The sequence below is a fragment of the Schistocerca gregaria genome, chromosome 6 (genome assembly GCF_023897955.1).
Source record: "Schistocerca gregaria isolate iqSchGreg1 chromosome 6, iqSchGreg1.2, whole genome shotgun sequence".
NCBI classification, from domain to species: domain Eukaryota; kingdom Metazoa; phylum Arthropoda; class Insecta; order Orthoptera; family Acrididae; genus Schistocerca; species Schistocerca gregaria.
The window spans coordinates 253,578,295-253,603,212 of NC_064925.1; the positions used below are offsets into that span (position 1 = coordinate 253,578,295).

General features: G+C 38.9%; 1 protein-coding gene and 1 long non-coding RNA gene across 3 annotated transcripts in view; one reads left to right on the forward strand and one right to left on the reverse strand.

The window, feature by feature from the left end:
• LOC126278170 (ribonuclease Oy) overlaps window positions 1-24,918 on the reverse strand; it is a 58,416-nt gene that overhangs the window by 30,698 nt on the left and 2,800 nt on the right. The window lies entirely within an intron of this gene.
• LOC126278171 (uncharacterized) lies at window positions 669-24,020 on the forward strand. Its single transcript, XR_007550672.1, has 3 exons — window positions 669-838; window positions 2,238-2,350; window positions 23,612-24,020. It is a non-coding gene; the product is annotated as an uncharacterized LOC126278171 (long non-coding RNA).

Consider the following 24,918-nt stretch of genomic DNA (forward strand, 5'->3'; position numbering starts at 1 on the left):
TAATAGGTAGTACTATAGCAGGTTCGTGATAACTCTGCACTATATTTTTTTCATCAATTTAACTTTGATCAAGGGAGTAAGACTACTTTTTTTCAATGGTTCTTTAACAAAAACAGATAAACCGAAAGGACGCAATTTATTTTTATATGGGTTGTGATTTTTATAGTGCCAGAAATTAATCTTCCGTACAACTATCTACTTGTAATACAGGACACGTCGTTACACTTACAATATGGACAATATATAGATATATGCCTCCTCATCGCACTGTAAACTAATCCTCTGACAGGAAACAGAAACAGAGGCGACGTGTTTGTTTTCGATATAAGCTAAGCATTAAATTTATCTGTCCCTTTTTAGTTGTCGCAAAATATTTCTACACTTTTTATTTACAATTCGCGTCATTATTTCAATAATTTGCGCATGAATTGGAAGGTATTAAAAATACGTTTTCGGGCAGTACTTGTCTTCGCGCTACGTGTTGGCAGCATTTATGTGCGTGAAGTACTGCGAGTAACTTGTGAAATATGTTCACGATATTTGATTTTTTTAAAAAAATTATACAGTCCTTCTCGAAATGTCTGCATGTAAAAATTCACGTTTAACCTTTAACATATTTTCTCATGATAGGAAGGTTTTCTTGTACTGGTGATTAATGCCATTCGTTGATACTGTTGCGCAACAACAGATAACGCAGGACGCGACTCGCTGTTGAGTTGCGGCGTGGGTTGGACGTTCGTGCAGTGTCTAAAACTTCGTTTTTAGTGCAGTTGTGGAGTAGTGTTGTTTGGAGAAACAAGAATTTACACAGCTTGAGACGTCCTTTCGAATTCCGTAGGTAAGGTCACAATTTTGAGAAATTTGAGGGCTACTTGTTTGTAGGCTAAGGACATGGTACTCGCATTGCATAGGAAAAGGGTCATGCATTTTACACGCAAAAAGACGTCTTTTATTTTTCTCACCCAAAATTATGATAACAGTACTAATGAATTCTCATTGCGGATAAAGGCATTTGTTACGAAAATTCATTGGAACTGAGTTAAGGAAAGTGGTCTTCGAATAGCTCTCCGTATCATAATCATTACATATGACGAACTTGAATGGTCCGTAATTGGTTTTCATTCTTTCTCACCTTCTGTTTGCCTACCGAACCAGTTACCACGTGTGGAAACATGATTTATACGTAATTTTACCGATGTTTTCAAGACAAAGTTGCTGTGTAGAAAAATGTTAATTCTCTAGCGGAATGAACCATGTTAACAAAAAATTATATTATTTTGATGATTGCCGTATTAATTAATCCACAGTTGACATATAAAGAGCAATCTCCTGCAGGTTATGTTGTTTTTTCTGTTATTCTTTCACAGTTGACAGTGATGATTTTTTTAAAAAAACTAATTGTACCATGGTTTGGAGTCTACAATGTACTTGAGGATCCTGAATACCAGTCTGAGTAAGTCAGGTGAAAGGTCAGAGCCAATCAGGAAATGAACTATATTTAATGAAACACCTTGATGTAAACCAACCTTTAGGTTGAGGACAGCTTCACTTATGAATAGCCACTGTTAATTCAATCCCTCATTGTTATGAAGTTTAAGAATATTTTTAATTAAGTCTGTTCAGTGTGTTGCTAATAGGACAAAGCCCTCTCTTTGGTTCATACCTTCTCCCAGGAATTAATAAATGCCTTGTATTTTGGGGTTGTCAAAAATACAATACTCCATAATTTTCTGTTTATAATTGTTGCTGGCAATTGTACTGTCGATTCCAATTTCGATGGGCTTCCAGGATAATTAAAAAACTAAAGTGCCAAATCCCAGATCGTTACCTTTTGTTGTGTACTGGAGCTTCTCAGAGAAATTTATACACTTTCGGTGTATCCTGTTAGTTAGGATACGTAGAAAATTGTAAATGATTAATATCCTTATGTAAAAGTCTAGGTAAATAAAATAAAGGAATCAAATTAGGCATTGAAATTCCTGTGGGTTGCCCTTTCTTTTTTACAAATCTAATTCAGAAAAGTTCATTTTATTCTTGCTTTGAATCTTAAGTGACCACAAGGTAACACAGCTGATTTCTACTCGAGTCTCTATCAGTTGTAACGTTCTTGGGTCTTAAGAAAAACAATATATCAAGTGCATTTAATTTCTGAAGTGATGCAGTTGTGATTGGAAGAATGTCATAATTTGTGATCATCATAGAGTAAGTTAACAGCAACAACACTCATCTTGTTTCAGATGAAAGAAGTGATTAGTGACTGAAGAAATCCTAGGACTAGCTGGGGATCAGAAACCAGTTCTATGGATTTTTGGTTTAGCGCTTACGCAATGAGCCGCCAATCCAAACACAGGTAGGAACACAAGAAATTTTAATAGTATTCATGCACTTCTCAAGGTGGTCAAGATTTTGGTGCTTAAGCCTGTATTAGTCCTCAACAGCAGTCATCCTGAGGTCACCAAGTATATTTAATAAAATTTATGTCAGGAGATGAAAATCCATTCTATATGGCTGATTACTGCCTCCTGAAAGGAAGTGTTCACCGCATGGATGTCATTGTCTTGAAAGACCAACCCATTACCAAATGTTGACTTTAGGGCCGGACGCCATCCGCGGTGGCCGAGCGGTTCTAGGCACTACAGTCTGGAACCTCGCGACCACTACAGTCGCAGGTTCGAATCCTGCCTCGGGCATGGATGTGTGTGATGTCCTTAGGTTAGTTAGGTTTAAGTAGTTGTAAGGCCTAGGGGACTGACGACCTTAGAAGTTAAGTCCCATAGTGCTCAGCGCCATTTGAACCATTTAGGGTCGGACAGTATGTTGGAGGATTGTGTCACAATACTGCATATCCCTCAAATTACCTCTGATAGTGACAAGAGGCATCCTACAAACACACATGAAACTAGCCTTAGCAATCACAGGTCCTGTAGACCATGCGCTGCGCCAATGATCTGCTTCCACTGCGTTCTTTCTCTCGCAGACTCTATTCCTAATGATGCGATGCCCTTCTCTATGTCATCTTTCCGTCTTGTTGCCAGGAGAGTTCCTTCAAATGCTTTTTTAGTGATTCTGTTGTTTTCCAAATCTTGCCACATGTCCAGCCCAATGCGGTCTCCTACTTTTTAATTTCTGGATGATAGAGGGTTGCTTCATTAACTGATAAATTTCGTTGTTCTTTCGAATTCTCCATACACCATTCTCAAACACAGGTCGCCAGATCCTTCTCATTACTTTTCTTTCAAACACATCAGTTTTTCTCTTTCATTCTTTGTAAGCGTACAGCTTTCATAACCGTACAGTACTATGGGGTAAATGATAGTGTTGCATATCTTCATCTTTGTGGTGATTGACAAAGCTTTACTTTTGAGTGGGTTGTTTAGTGAGTACAGACATCTTGAGCCTGAGGCTATTCTTTCATTTATATCCATTGCTATGATATTTTTACTGTTGAAACATGATCCAAGGTATTTAAAATGGTGAACTTTTCTGAATTTAGGATGCTGGTCAATTTCAAAGTAAGGATTTGGGTTTATGACTCAACCTGTTTCCATATGTTCTGTTTTCTCTTGGTTAATCAAAAGCCCCATTTTGCTGGCACTGTGCCCGAGAGATCTGTACGTGTCTTTCAGTTCTTCTTCAGTTTCACTCAGCAACACTATATCATCTGCATAAGTCAGGAGTTTTACTTCACTGTGTTCAAATCGGAGACCATTGTAAAGATGTAAATTACTCTCCCAAACAACTTACTCTAACACAAGGTTGGAGAGGACACATGAAAGAGCATCTCCCTGTTGTAAGCCTGTTTTAATTGGAAAGGTGGGAAACATGGATCTTCTTAACTTCACTGCTGCCTGGGAGCCATCCGTGACCAGTTGTATCATCCTAATGATTTTACTGGGTGTACTAAATTCTCGTAATGTGTTGTAGAGGCTACTTCTGTGGAGGCTGTTGTAGGCTTGCTGGAAGTCAATGAAGAGACAGTGGATGTTTTTGTTAAATTCCCAGTATTTCTCAAAGATCTGTCATATAGTAAACAAATTATCAGTTGTGGAACGGTTTGTTTGAAATCCAGCCTGGTAATCTTGAATAATGCTTTCTGCATAAGGTTTAAGTTTTGCCAGAATGATCATTGAGAGGATTTTGTATGTTATGTTCAGTAAACTGATTATTCTGTAATTTCCACATTTCATTCTATTTCCTTTCTTGTGTATTGGACAAATTATTTGTGTTTTCCAATCTTCCGGCAGTGTTTCAGTTTTCCAGATCCTTGTGATAAGGTTATAAATGTCTTAGTGTAATTTGCTTCCGTCCTATTTTAACATCTCTGCTGGTATTTGGTCCTCATCTGCTGCCTTGTTGTTTCTGAATTTTTGAATGGTGTGGACCACTTCCTGTTCTGTGATTCTACATTCGTCATTATTAATGCTGTCACTCTGAGACGTTGCGTAATTGAAGGTTATGTGCGGATCAGTGTAATTTAACATTTCTGAGAAATACTCTTTCCATCTTTCTTGGATATCTTCCAGCTGCGTTAGCATATTTTGATTTTTATCTTTTATGCATAGGTTTTCACTTCAATAAGCTCTCTTACTTTTCTTTGTATACTGAAACAACTTCTTTGAGTTTCCATTCCTGCTTTCCACTTCTATAGATTCTAGTACTCCAGTTAGATATTTCCTTTTCTGTGTTTGTAGAACTCTTGCTGTTTATCTTCTAACCGCCTTGAAGGTCTCTCGCCTGTCCTCGCTTTCCTTATTATGCAGCCACAGCAGCCTGGCTTCTTTCCTCCTTTCTACTGCTCTCTGGCACTTTTTGTTGAACTATTTCTGTTTCTTCATTTTCTTTTTCTTGCCCAATGTTTTTTTTTTCTGCTGCATCTGTTGCTACAGTCTTTATTCTTTCCTAAGCCTTCTCGACACTATTTTCCTCATCAGCTTCTTGCAATGCTGTAGATCGGTTATTTATGTCAATCCCATAGGCTTATTTAACAGACAGTTCCTTCAGTCATTCAATGTCTAAATTAGGTTTTGGTGTGGCTTTTGGTTGTTGATTCCCAATCATCTTGATTTTCATCTTTCGTACCACTAGGAAATGATCTGAGCCAATTTCAGCTCCTCTGTCCATGCTGGCATCTCTTTTAAATGAAGTGAAATGTTGATCTGTCATAACATGGTCAATCTGATTTACTGTTTTGCCATTTGGAGAACACGATGTGTATATCTTTGTGCATATCTTTGTGAGAGAACATCGTCGAGCAAATTCTCATATTCTTTGACAGTGCAAAGTTGATCATTTTTAATCCATTTTCGTTTGTGGTCGAGTGCTTGCTATGTTTTCCTATAGTGGGGATGAACATATCCTCTTTACCCATTTTTCCATTGAAGTCCCCTAGACTATACTGTGTACAAAAGCCGCATTATCCTGTTCAGAGCTGGAGACACGGAGGACCATATTGAACTACACTGAGATTACAGGTTTGTTTTTACTTCCATTGCACAGTTGACTAGATTGTGATTTACTGTTATCAGTAGAGTATTGAAAAAGAAGTTTCTGATTTTGAAACAAAAAAAGTGCAAATTATGCTACTCACTTGGATGGCACAAAATATTTCATTGGGCAGTCTGTGCTGATCATATTTTTCTTGGCCTGCCTCCAGATCACACTGTACAAGCATCACAACTGTATATCGGCAAATGCTATTAAAGATTTAAAGGAGACATGTAAATGAAGTAGTGTGGTAATTCACACAGTAGGATATGGATGAAAACTGTGGGACAACATGTTCAGTATTTACTCCAGTTACTTTTGTATGGAAGTCTGTAACACATGTAGTAGGTCCTACGGCAGATAAGATATGCAGGTTCATGCATTTTTCCATATGAGTATGAACTATGTCCAGACAACCCATATTATTTGCTGTAAGCAGGTTAGCAGTCTTCTACCGGGGTGCCTGTCTGTGTGGGGATATATATACGGCACAATAGACAGAAACTGTATCTGGTCTATAGTAGAGTGTATTCCGCGCAAAAGTGTACATTCCAGTGTCTTGTCGTATGGAGTCAGAAGCTCTAGGAGTAATTTGTTGTGAAGATATTACACTGCCAACAATAGTGTTGAATCTTATTTTCAGAGATTAATTGCTGTACGCTATAATCCAAAAATCCATTTTTTTATGTAAATGCCTTTAATATGCATCTACAGTTTGTAACAATTGAGGTCACGTCACCTCAATTGAAAGAACAGGAACATCTCTGTCAGATGGCAGTTTGTTCATGCTAGATGGAACATCAACATAATTTTTGCTTTGCTCAGTATTAAAAGCAAAAGTTAGGTTAAGAGATATCTTCCATCTTATTAAAAATCGGAATGTACAGAACATCTGAGAGAACAAGAGGGAATGAATCAACACTGACTACTACGAGGGGTGTGCAGAAGTTATTTTACTTCTTCTTCTTCCAAAGGCAGGTTGGTTTAATCCAGGACTCCACTACACCATTATTATTCCTTGTCCTTTTGGCTACAAAACTCAATTTTTCAACATAACCCCATTCTGTGTGATGGTCTTACACTACCTTACTGGGAGGTCCTGTATGGCTGCATGATACCACTCTATTGATCGACATCGGAACCAACATTTGCTGCATCAATAACCTCATCATCATACACATACTACTTCCTGCAGAGTGTATCCTTCATTGGGACAAACAGGTGGAAGATGCAAGATGGAAGGTGCGAGATCAGAGCTGTGAGGTGGATGAGGAAGAACAGTTCTAATAAGTGTTGAGAGCCCCTCTTGAGTTTTCAGACTTGTGAGCCTTGCACTGTCATGGAAAAGTATAATTTCATTTACCTTTTTTTTTAGCAACAAACGTCCTAAAGCTGTTTACTCAGTTTCCTGAGGCTATCACAACGTACTTTACAGTTTTGCATATATTGGTGTCTGTTCTTTCACACAAACACCATTTTTGATCCAGCAGCCATTAAAAATTAAGAGACAAAGGAATTACAGACACTGGCTGCAAGCAGGTATTGATTGAAATCAACAGGGAAAGTCGAAAATTTGTGCCCAACTGGGATTCTAATCCATGTCTCCTGCTTACTACCTAGATACGCTGACCACTAAGCCATCTGGATGCAATGTCATTGTAACTGCATGGACTACCCTAGCACAACTCCCATCAGATCCAAATTCTCAACTTATCCTCACACATAACGTAGTGCCCCTTGCCCATTATCCTCATTACTCACAGCATTTCGTCGATTCCCGTAAGTGTTTTGAGTATGGATGCATCTGCACTGAAAGAAATAATTGGCCATATCATCTTGTGGTGTCATGTCCAAAAGTACAGACTCCATTTTTGATCCAGCAGGTACTATGAATCAAGACACAAAAGAATCTGTGCTGTTTTCTATTGACTGTGTATGTAAGTTCATGTATTAACTATTCCCTGGAAGTGCAGGTACCAGATTAAGTCATGTAGCAGCTGTTGTGGCCTCAAATGTGGTTGTTACCCATGGCAAAATGAATAGTCATGAATTTCAGTTGCACACATAAATGTTAGTTTTAAATTCAAACACTTTGAGTTGATCTGCCAGAACGTGTGCTCTAAGGTACAGTGGAAATAACAGTTTGTTTACAAAAAGAAATAACAATAGCCTAAACCTAGTACTAAACAGATTTTTGTCTATGGTCAGTAAAGAAAGAATAAAATAAATAATTTAAGAATATGGTTATGCAGCTCTTAATGAAAACAATGCTTTTTTCCTGTATTGAAGCTGTAAAGTTCTCAGTTAACCCTTATTTCATTAACTTAACAACATGCGCATGTAGTGCCTGTGTGGGGATGTAAAATGCACTGGAATTCACTAACGGAATGATGAGTGATACAACGGATAACCTATACTGAAGGTGTACAGACATGAATGCTGAAAATTAAATTTGGGTTGGGGAACAGTTATACCTGAAGTATTCCGTGCCACAGACCATTTGGTGCATTGCCACTATGTAATATGTCGATGAAAACAACAGGATAGCAATACTAAGAATGCTGCCACAAATACCAAAATGTGTTTCTTTAACGGTACTCTTAAGACAACTGAAGACACACCATTATCCTGCTATACATATGTTCAAAATGTGTGTGATTGCTTAGAATCATGCACCAGAAATAATCATATTGCAGATAAAATATGCCGAAGTCACTTTACAGAAGCCTAGGGCAAAATATCAGAAATGATAGATGTGCCAAAACTGGTATAATCGATTATTCTTCCAAAGAGTACTTATGTAGAAGAAGCAAAACATCTATTTACGATGATGTTTAATATGAGACAGTGTACCTTGTGTTATTGACGTGTTGTCCCCCCCCCCCCCCCCCCTCCCCGCTCCTGTGCCTGTGTCACGATGTCTAATTTTCAGCTTTCAGCTTTCTCTGTATGGTCGTACTGTCGCAAAACCAATTATCATGCAATCTTCAGTGTCGAATTGCTTTCGTGACCGTAGACTATTTTTTCCTAAGTTTACACATGAGGTTATTAGACTATCAACGTCCCCATATGCTTCACCTACAGTTTTCATTCCTAAGGGGCAAGGTGAGGATTATAGGCTGTTAGTCGATTACCAAGCCCTTAATAAGAAGGTTATTTGGGAGTCAGTTCCCCTTCCTGACCTCCATAATTGTTTCACCTGGTTTGTTGGTGGGTGGTATTTTACTGTACTCAATTTAAATTAAGCTCACTATCAGATCCCACTAAGCAAGGAGTCTAAGCACATTACTGCCTTTTTTACAGATTGGAATCTGTATGAATTTTTTGGGTACAATTTGGCTTGGCTACTGGGGCTCTCGTTCTTCCACAACTTCTAGATCACGAGTCATGTGTATAATTATCTTGATGCCTTGGTGGTCTATAGCCATTCTTTTCATGAATATCTTTCTCACCTGGAGCAGGTATTGTTAAAGGTCCAGTCTGCTGGACTAACTGTCAAACCGTTGAAGTTTACTCTTGCTAGGCAGAAGATCTCTTTCTTGGTGGGCCATTCCACGTGAAGTGTCCTAGGTCTCCCAGCTCGACCATCTTCAATTTTGATGAAATTTCTACAGGATGTACTTGAGGGCCGTACATGAACTTATGCAAAGTTTCAGGCTCACCTGTAATTTGGTTGAGGTGCTAGAGCCATTTTCATGAAGACCACTTTTACCACTTTTACAGAGACCGAAAAGTAGTGAAGAAATCGTCAAGTTTGGCATTCCACTGTTCCTAATGTAAAAGAGCTAGACTCTTGCTTTTGAGTGTAGTGGTACAACTTGGTGTGCTCTACACACAAATGTTGCAAGTAGAGCTCAGAAAGCAGTGCATTTGGCATAATCTCAGTTCAAAGTGGGCAACAAAACATGTCACGAGAAATTTGCCCCATAGTTTAACGAGGCATACGTAGTAGAGAAAGTGCGCTATGGACCTGGTCTTTTGCCAAACTACTGCCTGTCTGGGTGTTTAGTATATCACAAATTTTGGTCTGGCTTGTGTGTTTAATTACTGTGATATCATCCTGTAAATTTGCTAAAAAACATAAATTTATCAAAATATACCCATGTTCAAAGTCGTGTATCTCAAAATGGACACCTACCATATTACATTCATTAACACCATTCAACAGAGCACATTTCATTCTATTAGAAAACTTATTTTCATTTTGGTGTCTCTTTGGGTAAGGTGCAAAAATGTCATATAAAATTTGGAATTTTGTTGATTATGTCTTCATTGTTTAAATATTCATTTTGCTGTTTATTCTCTAATTTTAAACCTGTTTGTGATAGTACTAGAGACTGCTAAATAATTTTTGGGAAGCTGAATGCTTATTAATTTTATTTCTTTTCTTTATTTAGGACTCGGCAATTTGATTTTAGTGTCTGAACCATATCAGGTTGTTGCTAAAATGGAAGAACAAGATCAAGTTAATGTATGCAGTTTTGGAAATACTGATTTCCCACAGCATTTAACGACATACAGTGCCTTAAAAGGACTGAAAGCTGTAGCGACTTTCCTTAGAAGAACAAGAATTACTTACTAGACGGAGTGGTTTACACTCTACTGAAAATGCTCAACTATGGTTCCATCATGAAGCTTTACTCCTAAAAAGATTTGAATTTTTGCAAAGATCATGCTGCAACCCATTTGGCAAGAAAAACCACACTGCACGGAAAAGCTTGCGCTCAATCAACCTACTAGAAAGGATAACCATGTCTGATATTAAACTGCCAAAAAAATGTGCCCTTCCTGTAGAAAAGAATTTGATACACTGAAATATTCACAAATGGACATTACGTATCAGTCAGATGAAGATGATGAGACTAAATTTGGTCACAATTTGAATACAAGCTTAACATCTGTTGGAATGTCACCATTAAAATTTCAACGAATTGGTGCAAGGGGTACATAAGGATACGCAGAGCACAAAATCCATCAAGTTGAAGGTGGAATTACAAGAAAATTGCAGAAGTAGGAGGACTTGATCCCAGTGAATTGGAGCAACCATCCACAAGCAAGCAATGCTTGACTTGCTCAGATGACATTGAGCTGATCCAAGAATTGCAAGAAAAATTACATATATCAAATAATAACGAGAAAATTCAAATTTTGACCGTAGTTCCCCAAAGCTGGTCTATCAAAAAGACTATGTAAGAATTTTGTGTTATGTAAGAATTTTGTGTTTCAGAAAGAATGGTAAGGAAGGCTAGAAAGTTAAAAGCTGAACAGGGAATATTGGCACAGCCTGAAGGTGAATGTGGGAAGCAGCTTTCTGAGGGTGTGAAGGCAAGAGTCATAGAACATTTTTATGATGAAGAGTTTAGTCGGATTTGTCCAGGAACAAAGGACTGTATTACTGTTCGGATAGATGGAGAAAAGGTTAAAAAACAGAAATATTTATTACTGAGCAACTTAAAAGAAATGTTTGTTGTGTACCACAATAAAAATTGATCGGAAATTGGATTTTCCAAATTTTGTGAATTAAGGCTAAAGTGGAGAGTGACTGTAGCACAGCTGGTTCACATTCAGTTTGTGTCTGCACAATACATCAAAATATGAAACTAATGGTCGCACATACCCCAATAAAAGAAGATTACAAAATTTTACTGAGCAAAATTGCCTATAATTTGGAAACAAAGGATTGCATGCGTCATCGCTGTGAAGTATGTCAAGGAACAGAAGCTCTAAATGAATATTCGGAAAGCGCTTTTACAGATATTGATCCTGAGGATACAGTTCAGTTCAAACAGTGGACCCACACTGATAGAGATACACTTGAAGCCAGAGAAATGACAGTTGAAGAATTCATTGAACTATTAGTTACAAAACTGTTGGCCCTTTCGACTCACCACTGCATTGCAAAGCATGAGAGCAAGCATTTGGCAGTTCACTGAAGAAGGTCTCAAACCAGGAAATTGATTATATTAATGAATTTTGCAGAAAATTACTTCTTTATTGTCCATACCCAGTGCAGGGATTCCATTGGGAAAATAGTCAAGCTACAATACATCAATTTGTCATTTACTACAAAGGTAATGAAGACCTAAAGAGTGTCAGCTACTGCACAATCAGTGATTGCATCCGACATGACACAGTTGCAGTGCATGTGTTTTTTAACGTACTTGACCAAATCCCATAAGTGCATTTTTAAAGAAATTAAGCATATTCATTATTTTAGCAACAGTTCTGCAGCGCAGTACAAAAATTTTAAGAGCTTCCTAAATCTTTGCCATCATCAAAAAGATTTTGGCTTTACTGCAGAATGGAATTTTTTCTGAACAAGACATGGGAAATCATCATGTGACAGAATTGGGGGCACAGTTAAGGGTTCAACGGCAAGAGCGGGCCTTTAACACCCAATTGACAACCAAATCTTAACACCAACTGATCTGTTTGAATATTGCAAAAAATGTTCAGGGCATTGAATTTATTTATATTAAAAACGAAATTATTGAAGATGCAACAATTGATCAAGAGAAACGTTTTTGAGGGCAGATGTACAGTGTCTGGTACACGAGACCATCACCATTTGGTGCCAATTGATGAAAAGTGACTTATGATTCACAGTGTATCAAAGATACATTGTCCTTTATAGCAAATGTTAACCGACATGCTAAAGTTGCTACTAAACATGTTGCCATTAATGAACTACAGCCTGGCCAGTATGTTGCTTGCGTTTATGATGGAAAATGGCGGGTAGGAAATACCTGTGAAGTTTCATGTGAAGAAAAAGATGCCTTGATTAATTTCATGCATCCTTGTGGAGCTGCTCAATCATTTCATTGGCCTACTAGAAGAGACATATGCTGGATCCCAGAACAACAGATAATTGCAGTCACACCATTCCCAGTTGCTTCAATGATGGGGCATCAATACAGTTTGCCGGAAGCAATAGTTTTGGACATCATCAAAAAATTTAAAACATTTAACAATTGAAGAATTCTGTATTACGGCTTGGGAACCACAGAGAGACCAAAAAAGGGCTTGGGAACCTGCTAGATACCCATATTCAGACTTGGGAAACTGCTAGATATTCGCATTCCAGCCTGGGAACCTGCTAGGCTTTCAGGCTTGAGAACCTGCAGTAATGAAACCCACCCGTGGCTGATTTTGCATGGCTATCCGGCGTGGCCCCTTGGTAATGAGGTTACCAGTCTTGAGATAGGTAGTGGCATAGCCACCATGGACCAGTGCAATAATTTTAGGAATTCCCAAAAAAGTCAATAGTTTAGGCAAATTTTTTGCACCTTACCCAAAGAGACACCAAAATGAAAATAAGTTTTTCTAATAAAATGAAATATGCTCTGTTGAATGGTGTTAATGAATGTAATGTGGTAGGTGTCCACTTTGAGATACATGACTTTGAACTTGGGTATATTTTTATACATTTATGTTTTTTAGCAAATTTGCAGGATGGTAGCACAGTAATTAAGCACACACGCCAGGCCAAAATTTGTGATGTACTAAACACCCAGACAGATAGTAGTTTGGCAAAAGACCAGGTCCATAGCACACGTCTCCACTACTTACGCCTTGTTAAAACTATGGGGCAAATTTCTCGTGACATAATTTGTTGCCCACTTTGAACTGAGATTATGCCAAATGCATAGCTTTCTGAACTCTACTTGCAACATTTGTATGTAGAGCACACAAAGTTGTACCTCTATACCCAGAAACAGTGGAATGTCAAATTTGACAATTACTTCACCACTTTTCAGTCTCTGTAAAAGTGGTCTTCATAAAATGGCTCTAGCGCCTCAACCATGTTACAGGTGAGCCTGAAACTTTGCATAAGTTCATATGGGGCCCTCAGGTACGCCCTGTACAAATTTCATCAAAATTGAAGATGGTCGAGTTGGGATCATCTTCTAAACTGGGACACTTGACATGGAATGACCCTTGGGTCGCCTGGATTCGAAGAATGGTATTAGGGTTGATCAAGAATAGACATCTGATTTGAGAACTTCTAAACTGGGACACTTGACATGGAATGACCCTTGGGTCGCCTGGATTCGAAGAATGGTATTAGGGTTGATCAAGAATAGACATCTGATTTGAGAACTTCTAAACTGGGACACTTGACATGGAATGACCCTTGGGTCGCCTGGATTCGAAGAATGGTATTAGGGTTGATCAAGAATAGACATCTGATTTGAGAAAATTTCCTCCCACAAAGAAGAAAAAAGGGGTGGGCAGATCCATTTGTATGGCCAATTATTTTCGGAACTTTTTGCACCTATTTCACCTAACTTGTTGCTCCCCTTAATGATCTGCATAAGAAGGGGGGAAACTTTGTTTGGGGAGAGAGCCAGCAATCTGTCTTTGGTGAACTTACGACTGCCATGGGCAACCCACCTGTATTGGCTATTCTGGACTTTGGAAAGAGATTTATAGTGCAGGCTGATGCTTCCATGATGCTTCCAATGCCGAAGTTGATGCGCTGCTGTACTTTTAGAGGAAGATTTAGGTGAAATGTGTCATTTAGAGTTTGCCTCGAGGAGATTAGCAGGTCCTGAACTTAAGTGCTCAGTTTATTGGCTGTCTTATTTAGTCTTGAGAAATATAAATTTGCCGGCCAGGGTGGCTGAGCGGTTCTAGGCGCTACAGTCTGGAACAGCGCGACCGCTACGGTCGCAGGTTCGAATCCTGCCTCAGGCATGGATGTGTGTGGTGTCCTTAGGTTAGTTAGGTTTAAGTAGTTCTAAGTTCTAGGGGACTGATGACCTAAGATGTTAAGTCCCATAACACTCAGAGCCATTTGAACCAAATATAAATTCTATCTGAAGCATAGAGAATTTGGCTTGGAGACCAACAACCAAGCCTTGAGTTGGGTCTTGGCATGCCATAGGAAGGCTGGCAGGATTGCATGTGGGCCGTTCGTATATATGCCTTCTGTTTCAGAGTGCATCATATTAGAGGCTCCGATAATCAGGTTGCTGATGTTTGATTACGACACTCAGGAACCAAAGGCTGTTCATTGTTGGTCAATTCACCACTGGGGATCTCGAGGCGAAACAGGATCAGGATCCTATTTTGGACATATTAGGAAGTGTGTGTTGGCTGTGAAGGTTGTTCCCAGTTATTTTTGGAGAAATGGTATTTTGTGTTGTGGGGTTGGTAAATTAGCTGAGGCTAACATTTGTTTACCCATCAAATTGGTGTTTTCCAGCTTTCATTATTTTCATGCCACATTGCTGGGTGGTCATTTGGACCTTCATAAGACCCTTGCTAAGATGCACTGTCATCTTACCTTCCCTTCCTTATATTAGGACATTTGTTGTTTTTTAGGACATTCGTCGTTAAATCGATGACTGTGAACTGTGTAAAATGTGTAAACCCAATGCCACTTCACACAAGGGGGTATCGCTATCTTAACAGGAACAGTGCTCAGTGGTTAAATTATTTATTGATTATGGGGGTCCCTTCCCCGGACTAAGGCAGGGAATTGTTATATTCTGGCAGTAGTGGATGGTTTTCCTAGTTTGTCTGCTTACTTCTGAGCAGAGGAGTCACTGCTTCACTCACTACTCGTCATCTTACTAATATGTTTTCTTGGCTTGGACCACCTGAGGCTCTTTGAGCACTAATCCTCCTGCCATTGTTTCTAGTGAGTTCAAGGGTTTTTTTTGTAGTAATGCCATTAAGCATATTACTGCCACCCCCCTATTATCCTCAGCCCACCTTCTGAAAGGGTTAACAGCGATCGTAATGCCTTAAGCTTTAATCATTTATCAAGTGAAGGCTCAGATCGAGTGGGATATTTCTCTCCCTTAGATCAATTTTGCCTTTAATTCAGCATAGCATGAGGCCTGTAAGCTGGTTCCAGGGGCTCTTATGTTTATCTACCTCCTTAATTCTTCCCTTGCCAACCTGTGGAATATAAAGACCTTTTGCCTGAATGTATCACCCCTGACGTGGTTAAACAGAACTGGGATAGGGCTAGAAGGAATACTGACTTAGTCCATCGTGATTGGGGGAGACGTTATAATTGAGGCAGACAACCGGAATGTGTGGGATTAGGTTTTCGATCAGAACTATAACATGGTCAGAGGACAGCATTGTGGAATTACTGGGAAAGTAGCCCCTCATTTTGTGGATCCTTGCTCCATTGATAAGATCGTTAGTCCTGTCAACTCACTTGTTTGGAATCTGACTACTGGTAGAACTTAAAAGATTCATGTGAGTCAGGGAAACAGACTAATTAGCCTCTCCCCTTTTCCCTCCAAACCTGGAAGAGGGCGGGAGGGGGGGGGGGTGTCTTTTGGTTTGAGTGGGCGAGGTTTGAGTGGGCGAGGTTGAGCAGTGGGGCCCCACAGACTATTTTGCATGCCTTGATTCTGGGCATTATTCACTGGCACTTCTATTGGCAGTGCAAATCTATTGTTGCTGATTATCTCCCGCAGAGCGAGTCCTAAGGTAGTCCTTGAGCAGTGTTGACAGGGCAGTAAGAGCCAGGCAGTGAGTGACAGCAGACTAGAGGGCATCACAGGCCGAGTTCCGGAAATAGTGGGTCAATTGGCCATTAGCTCTGTTTATGTCAAGACTTGGTGTAATTGGTGAAGTTGGAGTTATGACATTTAATTGAGTACAGCATCGTGTCCGCACCCGCTGATTTGTCCCACCTTGATACTCCATACCATGCAGTTCTGGGTTCTAGGAGACACACTGGATATTTCCAAGATTATCAAATATCTGCCGTATCATGCATTAATGGTGAGTATTTTTCACACTACGCTACTCCCACCTCTATTACCTGTGCTTTGTGGCTTACTGAAATATTTGTTTGAGCCTCTGTTATTTCTTATTATTTACAGTTTTTATCAGTCAAATATTTGGCTGGTTATGTAATTGTGCATTAATTGGGGATTTCTGTGTACCACAGAGAGCGTCATTGTAATAGACCTGTTCCATACATTCTCCCACCACACCTCCACCAGTACAGTCACAAACATCACCTATACCATCAAAGGCGGGGCTACCTATGAAAGGAGTCATTTGATCTAAAAGCTCAGCTGCAACCACTGTGCTGCATTCTATGTGGGCATGACGACCAACAAGCTGTCTGTCTCCATGAGTGGCCATCGACAAACTGTGGCCAAGAAACAAGTGGACTACCCTGTTGCTGAACATGCTGCCAAACATGACTCCCTTCATTTCAATGACTGCTTCACAGCCTGTGCCATATGGATCCTTCCCACCAACACCAGCTTTTCTGAATTGTGCAGGTGGGAACTTTCCCTGCAATGTATCCTACATTCCCGTAACCATTCTCACTTCTACCTTCATTAGTCAGTGTCCTCAACCACCCAGCCCTTTCCCTGTTCCCATTCCAGCACTACACAGCCCTCATTCCACCATCACGCACAGTCTTTTTACTTCTCTCCTTCTCCGCTACCTCCTCCCCCACCCCCACCCTTCAGCTGCCCTTCATCTTACCTCCCGACTGCACATAGCTGCTCTACCCTCTCTCTACCTCATCCCTGCATCCTCCCCAGCAGCACTTCACTGCTCCCCACCCCTACCCTACAATCCCTGCCCCTCCCCTCCCCAGCCTCCTCCTTAACCCTACCCTGTCGTCACTCCCATCATGCACTGGTGCTGCTGCTCATAATGTGGTGACAGTTTCCAGAGACTGCAGTCGCGCGTGTGTGTGTTTGTGTGTGTGTGTGTGTGTGTGTGTGTGTGTGTGTGTGTGTGTGTGTGTGTAGTCTATTTTTGAATATTCCCATACTGGCCAAAAGCTTATTTGTGATAGTCCTTTTGTTGTGCCTATCCTGAAATCAGCATCTCCGCTATATGGTGAGTAGCAACTTTCCTTTTCATAATATTGTTACATTCCATCTTGGATTTTCCATTGTTTGATTTGAATTTTATTTAAAGTTGTGCATCTCCTTTGGAATATGCCTGTATTGCCGATGTTTTGAATTTCAGGTAGCCAAGATTTTTCTGGACTTGCTTAGGCACAAGGTACTGTCTTGATTATTATGTTAATGCAAATTATTCCAAATCATTTTATCATAATTACTGATTTGACCCTAAATTGGGATTGCAGTTGCCTTATGTGTGGACACCCTTAACCTATTTTGCTGGTTGGTACTTGATAAAATTTTCAGTTGATTTTATGCTGATTTTAGCAGAATGTTTGTCCTCTTATGTGTTAAGAGAGTGTTTAATTTAAATAATAATAATAATAATTAGTTTTCCAAAAGTACTTTGAAGACTCTAAGTGACCTTTTCTTATATCTTTGCTGTTGCCCTTTGAACAGCTTCTGATTTGTAAGTAAAGAAGCTTTTTTTATTTTTTACTGTTTTATGTTTATTCTGACTGAGTGTTTTGCGGTTTTTTTTTGAGATAAAACCATTTGTTAAGCAACTAATTAGCCTTAAGCTGTTGCCCATAGTTGTGTGTTATCATTGTATTTATTTATTCATGGTATTATGTGGTGGTGAAATAAATGTAGCCACTCAAATGACAAATGATGCTCTTCTGTTTTTGCCCTTCTGTGTTTGCCTTGCCCTACCCCATCCTGTGTTTAGGAATTTCAGCTTTGTGCCTAATTTGTAAATATTTTGTGTACTTCATGTGGAAAATATACTATAGAATGTAGTTAGTTACATGTTCCACAGATCATGTGAATGATTCTTTTATTGAAATGATATGGAATGAGTAAGTTTACAGGATCTGTGAACATTATTAGTGTTAACAATAATGAACATATTTTTTTATTCCTGCTCCTGCAGCTACACTTAAAAAGTGCAGTTTTTTTTAAATAAAATGTTGTCCATAGAATACAAAGATTTGTCCTGGGGACATGATTTTAAGTTAGGTTGGAAACTTGCTTTTTTACCTGTTACATGTTTTATGGAATTGGTTTGATAACAAAAAAAAAAATTGTGCTTCATGTGAACTTCTTTCTGAGCCACTGACAGTTCTAATAACAGGTAATAAGGGTCAATTTTCCTCTAGGGTTGAGGTACTGAGATCACTATTCTCAAATTGTGATTGATAATTTATGATGAATTTAACTGGGTAATATCTGTATTGTGATGGTGCAGTTAAAATGCCTAAATTGTTGAAGAGGTGCGTACAGGATGACCACAGGTGAACAACACATATTATTCTTACTGCTCAGTGCTTCTTAGTGATGATTTACCCCAGAAAATTATTCCAGTGAGTGAACTGTAATGAAACAATGTGTGTATAGTGTGTGCAGTGACTGATAGTGAGATATGAGTGAACAATGTGGCATTACATTATTTAATAAGTTATTTGTAAAAAAAAGTATTGTATACCAAGAGTAAATCTAATGATTGTCTCTAACTAGAGCAGAAATATACAGAATATGTCAGGAACTTGATTTGTTTTTTCCAAAACTACCAACTATTCAAAGAGCAAAAGGAGCTGAATTTAATTTATTGAGCAGCTCGGGGATATGCTTCTCCCACTTCAAGTTTTCATCAGTATGCACACCCAAAATTTTGGAGCATTGTACGCTTTTTATTGTGTTGAAGGGCTATGTCCATGTGCTCTTTTGTGAGGAGCACTGCCTTCCATAGCTGATGTTAGCACAAAGTCCACCATGCCTGTTTGGTCAGTTTGAGTGACTGCAGTTTGTTTTCCATGATGCCGGATTCATTTGTCAGATTGTGAGATGATGATGAGCAAGGGGACGGCCCATCAGTGAACATCATGATCCCAATATGATTCTCTAGCTGATTTGTCGACTATGCAATTTCCCTGTATCCCGACATGTCCAGCAATGTGTTTTCTGTTCTTTTGTCACTCAACTCACTTGTGCTCTCATGTATCTGAAGGCACAAATGTTTTCAATAGTGGTATGGTGTTTGAATTTACACAAAGTTGCTTGCCCGATTGTGATTGCTGAGCAACATTCGTCACTCCGTCACAGGACAGGCTATCATAAGAGATTGTTGCATAGCGCTGAATGCTTTTTTATCTTCCCCATAGTGTATGAGTCTCAACTTTCAGCTCCTGAATTTTCCTTTTCTCATTATAAACACTTCCTGCTCCATACTATGTGACCCCATAGCAGTTTATGCGCTTAAGAGAACGTTTACAAGAATCACCCGATTCATGAGCTGAGCCTCCACAATTTCCACACGTAACCCTCCCATTATATGTTACAGTGGTATGACCAAATCTTTGACTTTTGAAACATCACATTCGGTTGGGAAAGAATATTCAGATTTTGACAGGGATGTAGCCTGCAAGATAATCTTCAGTTGACTCCGAATTGTTGAATGTTAGAATAAATACTGAACTTTTTTCCGATCTGCCATTGACTCTCTTCATATAATTCTGCACTTCCATGACACCCAAATTTTTACATTCTTTGTGTAACTTCTTAGGATCCATCTTCATTATATTGGAGCAGGTAACTGCACCTTTATAGAAATTAAGGGTGTTATGCAGCTCAAGCACAACAGGGTAAATAACCTAAGGCATAGCATCCCAAAAGCTTCTCTACTATTTGCAGTGGCTGTTTCAACTAGATGTGCTCCATTACAAAGTCATTTAACACTTTTTAAGGAACCAGCAATACCCTCCAGTGCCTTGTGCATATATAAAGTGGAGACCTTTTGAAAGATTCCACCTGCTCTCTTGATTACAGGGAGTTTTATGGCAGGCTAGTGCCCTGTTGCTATAATTTTGAGACTATTACTTGGGCGGACTGATCAGCTGAACTCTGTTGGGTGGGTGTAGGTACTACATGACTGTATCCATTCTGTCAGGAGTAGATGTGAGTTTAGGCCTCTCCACAGGAATCCCATTGGTCACTTGGGAAACAATGTTGGTCCACGTAGAGCCCCACATCCTGAGGAAGCGTTGTACAACTGGTGGCGGAGGGGGGGGGTGGGGGGGGGTGCCCCGAAGTTGCGTGTAAGATACTGCTTTACCTCATCAGCTTGTAGCAAACCAGGGTTTTTTGTTTATTGAGGCTTGTACCTTCCTCACAGTAGAAGCAGTGAAGCCAAGGCCCCCATACTCCGAAACAATGTTCCAACATTGTGCCTAACAACAGTCTCTGAAGTATGCTCAGAGTTTACAACAGAAGATGTAAGGCGGTGCTGGCCAGTCCTCAAGTTAGGAAGCATCGGGGTGCGAGTTGCCGTACCCATGCCCAATAATTTTTAGCAGAGCTCCTTTAGAAAAACACAACCTTTCTTTCTGCAAATTGTGGAACACACTTTGTCAGGACTGCACTGAGGCTTCTCCTGCTTGGTGGACCCTGCCGACAGCTGTGCTACTGACAGTGTGGCCCTCAGCAGCACTGAAACATGCAAAGCCTCCCACCTGGCACTAAAGATGCCTACAGTAAGGTGGTGTCTCCTGGGTGGGCTTTCAGAAATGTTTGAATTATTCAACATGACATTTTATAGTCCGTTAAGTATGATTCAAACCACTTTTGCAAGAGGTATAAAATCCATGAAATTTGAGTCTTTCTATGAGCATAATGTGATTCACACACTCAAAACCTTGGAAATATCACAAAAATACCAACCGGCGATATTTATTATTTATGATTTATAATATTTGATGAAAGAATGTATAAATAGCTTTCAGGGATGTGAGCACACATACTGGCATCCAAACTGTGATATGCTGAGCAATCGGTTTTTATTTAAATTTGAGACTGCTCTTGAGTAAATCACTTTTTGAAATACTTTGGAGGAAAAGTGTCAGTACAGAAATTGGGTGATGATTATTTAAGTATTTATTGTCACCTCTCTTATAAAGATGTTTAACAATTGCACATTTTATACTGTCTGGAAAAAGTCACTGTGCCAATGATGCATTACATATTATGTCATGAAGAACATAACTTATTAATTCAGAAGAACTTTTCAGAATTCTGTTTGGAATTCTATCAACACTGCATGAGTATTCGTGTTTTAGAATGTTTTTAATTCTATTAATTTCAGGGAAGAATGTTGGTGTTAATTTGAATTGGCTTAAAGTTTTGTGGAATAACATTTTTAAAATATTTTCTCTCGCTTTTCTAACTGAACCAATTAATATTATTTTTGCTGTTATAGTTATAAAGTGACTGTTAAAAATGCTTGCAACTTATGAAATATCTTTCACAGAATTTTCATTTAGTTTAATTGTTGTGGTACCTTGAGCATTGACTGGTTGTTCTGTTTCCCATTCCACAATGTCAATATAGTATTTGATCTTATTATCTGCATTATGCAAGTAACGTTGTATCTTAATTTATTTTGGCCTCTACATAAATTTCTCCTTTTTATCTTACATGAAATTTTAATCCGTTTAGTTGCCGCATTCACAATTTGCAGTACGTGTTCTTGTTGACAAAATGATTCCAAAGCTAAAATACGTTGGTATGCAAATACATATTACAGTTACTGTATGTGAAGGTAAAGCAAATATTTATAAGTAAGTGATTACATAATGCCACCGCAAAGAAAACCAAACTACTCTATACCATAATGTTGGGGTAAAATAATGTTCACCTCCAGAATATGAATAACACACCGTCATTGTTAGCCATACCTGAACTAGGCAGCAATTAATGCCCAACTGCCTTGAAATATATGATAATTCTTCAAATAGTGAAACGTGGTACTTACATTTTGGCTTTTCAAAACTCATGTATTAGGAATAAATATGACACTGTTCTTTATTTTCTGAGAAATCTGTGAAATATTCTCAGGTCCATGACTTCCTCTCCATTGCCATCGGTATGCATTACAAGTATGGAGTTAAGTGCAGCTCTCTTCTCCCCACACCAAACAAATTATTCAGTTCAGATAAAAATGATGAATATTCCTTGTGTGGTGTTTGGAATTGTAGGCTCACAAAGTTGCACTTAAAATATCTGCTATGAACAGATGGCTACAAATCTGTTTATTTCTCAGCCTGTTGATCATTCCACATTTGTCCAAGCCTATTGTTGACATCAGACTATCACATAGCCATGGAATCGTGATGTCAGAAGCATATTTCCATTCCCAAGAGTCTCATGAGGCATACTTTTTGAGAAATTCATCAAGCTCTCGAGAGCCTTGAGGCATGCCCTCGCATTTCTCATGTGTAATTACACGATTATAGTGATGCATTGCAAAACTGTGTTTTTCTATTACAAGTTGTCTGCCCCGATAGTTAAGTGGTAAGCATGATGGATTGCTGTCGTACGGGCCTGGGTTCAATTCCTGGCTGGGTTGGGGATTTTCTGCGCTCAGGGACTGGCTGTTGTGTTGTCTTCATCATCATTTCATCCCCATCCGGCACGCAGGTCGCCCGATGTGGCGTTGCATGTAATAAGACCTGCACCAAGGCGGCCGGACCTGCCCCATAAGGGGCCTCCCGGCCAGTGACGCCAAACGCTCATTTAATTTCCATTACAAGTTATCAGGTGGAGTTGGCTCTATCCAGTCATCCCGATTTTTGGTTTTCTGTGGCATTTGAAGATCTGAGCCAAATGCTGGGATGGTTCCAATCATCTGCCCTTATAACAAAGTGTAGATATTGTTTGTGCATGAGACTGTTAAACATGAAAGCTTTCAACAAATCTATGTGTGTGGGTTTGGGGGGGAAGGGGGGGGTCTGTTTCAGAAGAGGGCTTTTTAGCTGAAAGCTAGCTTGCTTAGCTGTCTTTATGTTGTGCCTGTCTGTGGTTGAACATCTCAACTATATGCTGAGTAACGATCTATCCTCTTTGTAATATTCTTATTATTCCATCCTGGATTTTCCAAATCCTGTAATGTTGTAAGCTGATCCCTGGATGAATAAATAAATAGGTTTAGGTAGAAGTTACAATTGCAGTACCATACATAAGTAGAGGGGTGACATTTTATGAACATAACATGTTTATGAGCTTAATTTTACTTGTGTAGTACAGTTTGTCTTTGCAGCCTTTCCATTCATTTTATGAATCTAACTCCATCCGTACAAATGAGATACCATTAATGCAATATTGTGTTAGTCTCAAAGGTTCTCACACTTGGCGACCTTGAGTAGGACACAAAATATATTGGCAGAATTGCATTCGTTGTTTACCTCTGACAGGATTTGATTTTTGATATAATACTTTTTTTTTTCCAGAGAATTGTTGACAAGAAACAAATATAAAGGCATTTAGAAAATAGTGCTGTGAAAAGGAGTCAGTATTCAATCATAGGTCAATTTCTCAGAAGTTTTTGGAAAGATTGGAATGCATATTCTGAAATTAGAGGCAAGTCTCATCCTTGTGATTTCATGCATTTGTTGGCAATGCATATTTAAACCTGACAGGACATTTCGTCTCTAAGTTATTTACTGTTGTTAGTGCAAATATATCCCATGGGTGGTTCTGTCAAGTAGACTCAAGATTTTATGTCTGTTAAAATATTATCATAGCCAGAAAGTTATTAGTTCTTATCATATGACTTTTGTAATATCCCCAGAAGCTGTATTTTTTGATCCTAAGCGTGTGTGTGTGTGTGTGTGTGTGTGTGTGTGTGTGTGTGTGTGTGTGTGTACATGAACAATATAAGTTGAAGCAAATATGACATTTTTGTTTTGTTTTGTTGCTTGTTAGCATAAGTTTATAGTATTTGTTACCACTGTGTGGCAGTAATTACTTAATTCGAATGACATTTTTATTTCAGTATGTCAGCTTTTGTGTTGCAACGTAGCACCATTCACCTCACATGTTTTTAGTAGTTTCTTGAATAATAATACTCCAGATTGCTTTTGCTTTATTTTTTGAGTGTTGTGTTTTTTTGTGCAGTCTGGTTTTATGACTGGCTTGAACCTTGTTCAAAGTTGTGATAGTGCAGTTTCACCTGTAGGCTACTCTGAATTGGGCACACATTTCACTTCCTGGCCCAGCATAGCCCTTCAATCCCACATATCAGTTATCCCTTTTCCCTACTTCTGTTTAATTTTACTTTAGTGTGTTTTAGAGGAGTAAGGGACTTAAAAGTTCTAAAAGGATATATCAAGAAAGAGTTAAATTTTCATCAGTGATGTCTCCTCTATAAATATCTTCAGAATTAAGTAATCTGTAAATGCTGTGACAGAGTCATATGTGTGGGGTTTATTTTATTTATTTATTTATTTTTAATGCAGAATTTTTCTTACTATGTTTTATTGTCAGCATTTGACCATCATGGACGAGTAAACTGGTAAAGGTGCAGTTATGTCAAAAGCCAAACAGAATGCTTGTTCATAATTTTCTGTGGTTCATAAATGAAGTTAGCTGTAATAATGTTCTACTAGGTTAGAATTTTGGTAAAATCAGATACAACATGTGGCTACACTGCACATCAATCTTATTATGGTGATCATATTTTTGTGTTAAGCTTTGTTGACTTTACCATCTCACAAGCAAATTATAACATTTGAATTCAACCTAGGCCTTGGCTATG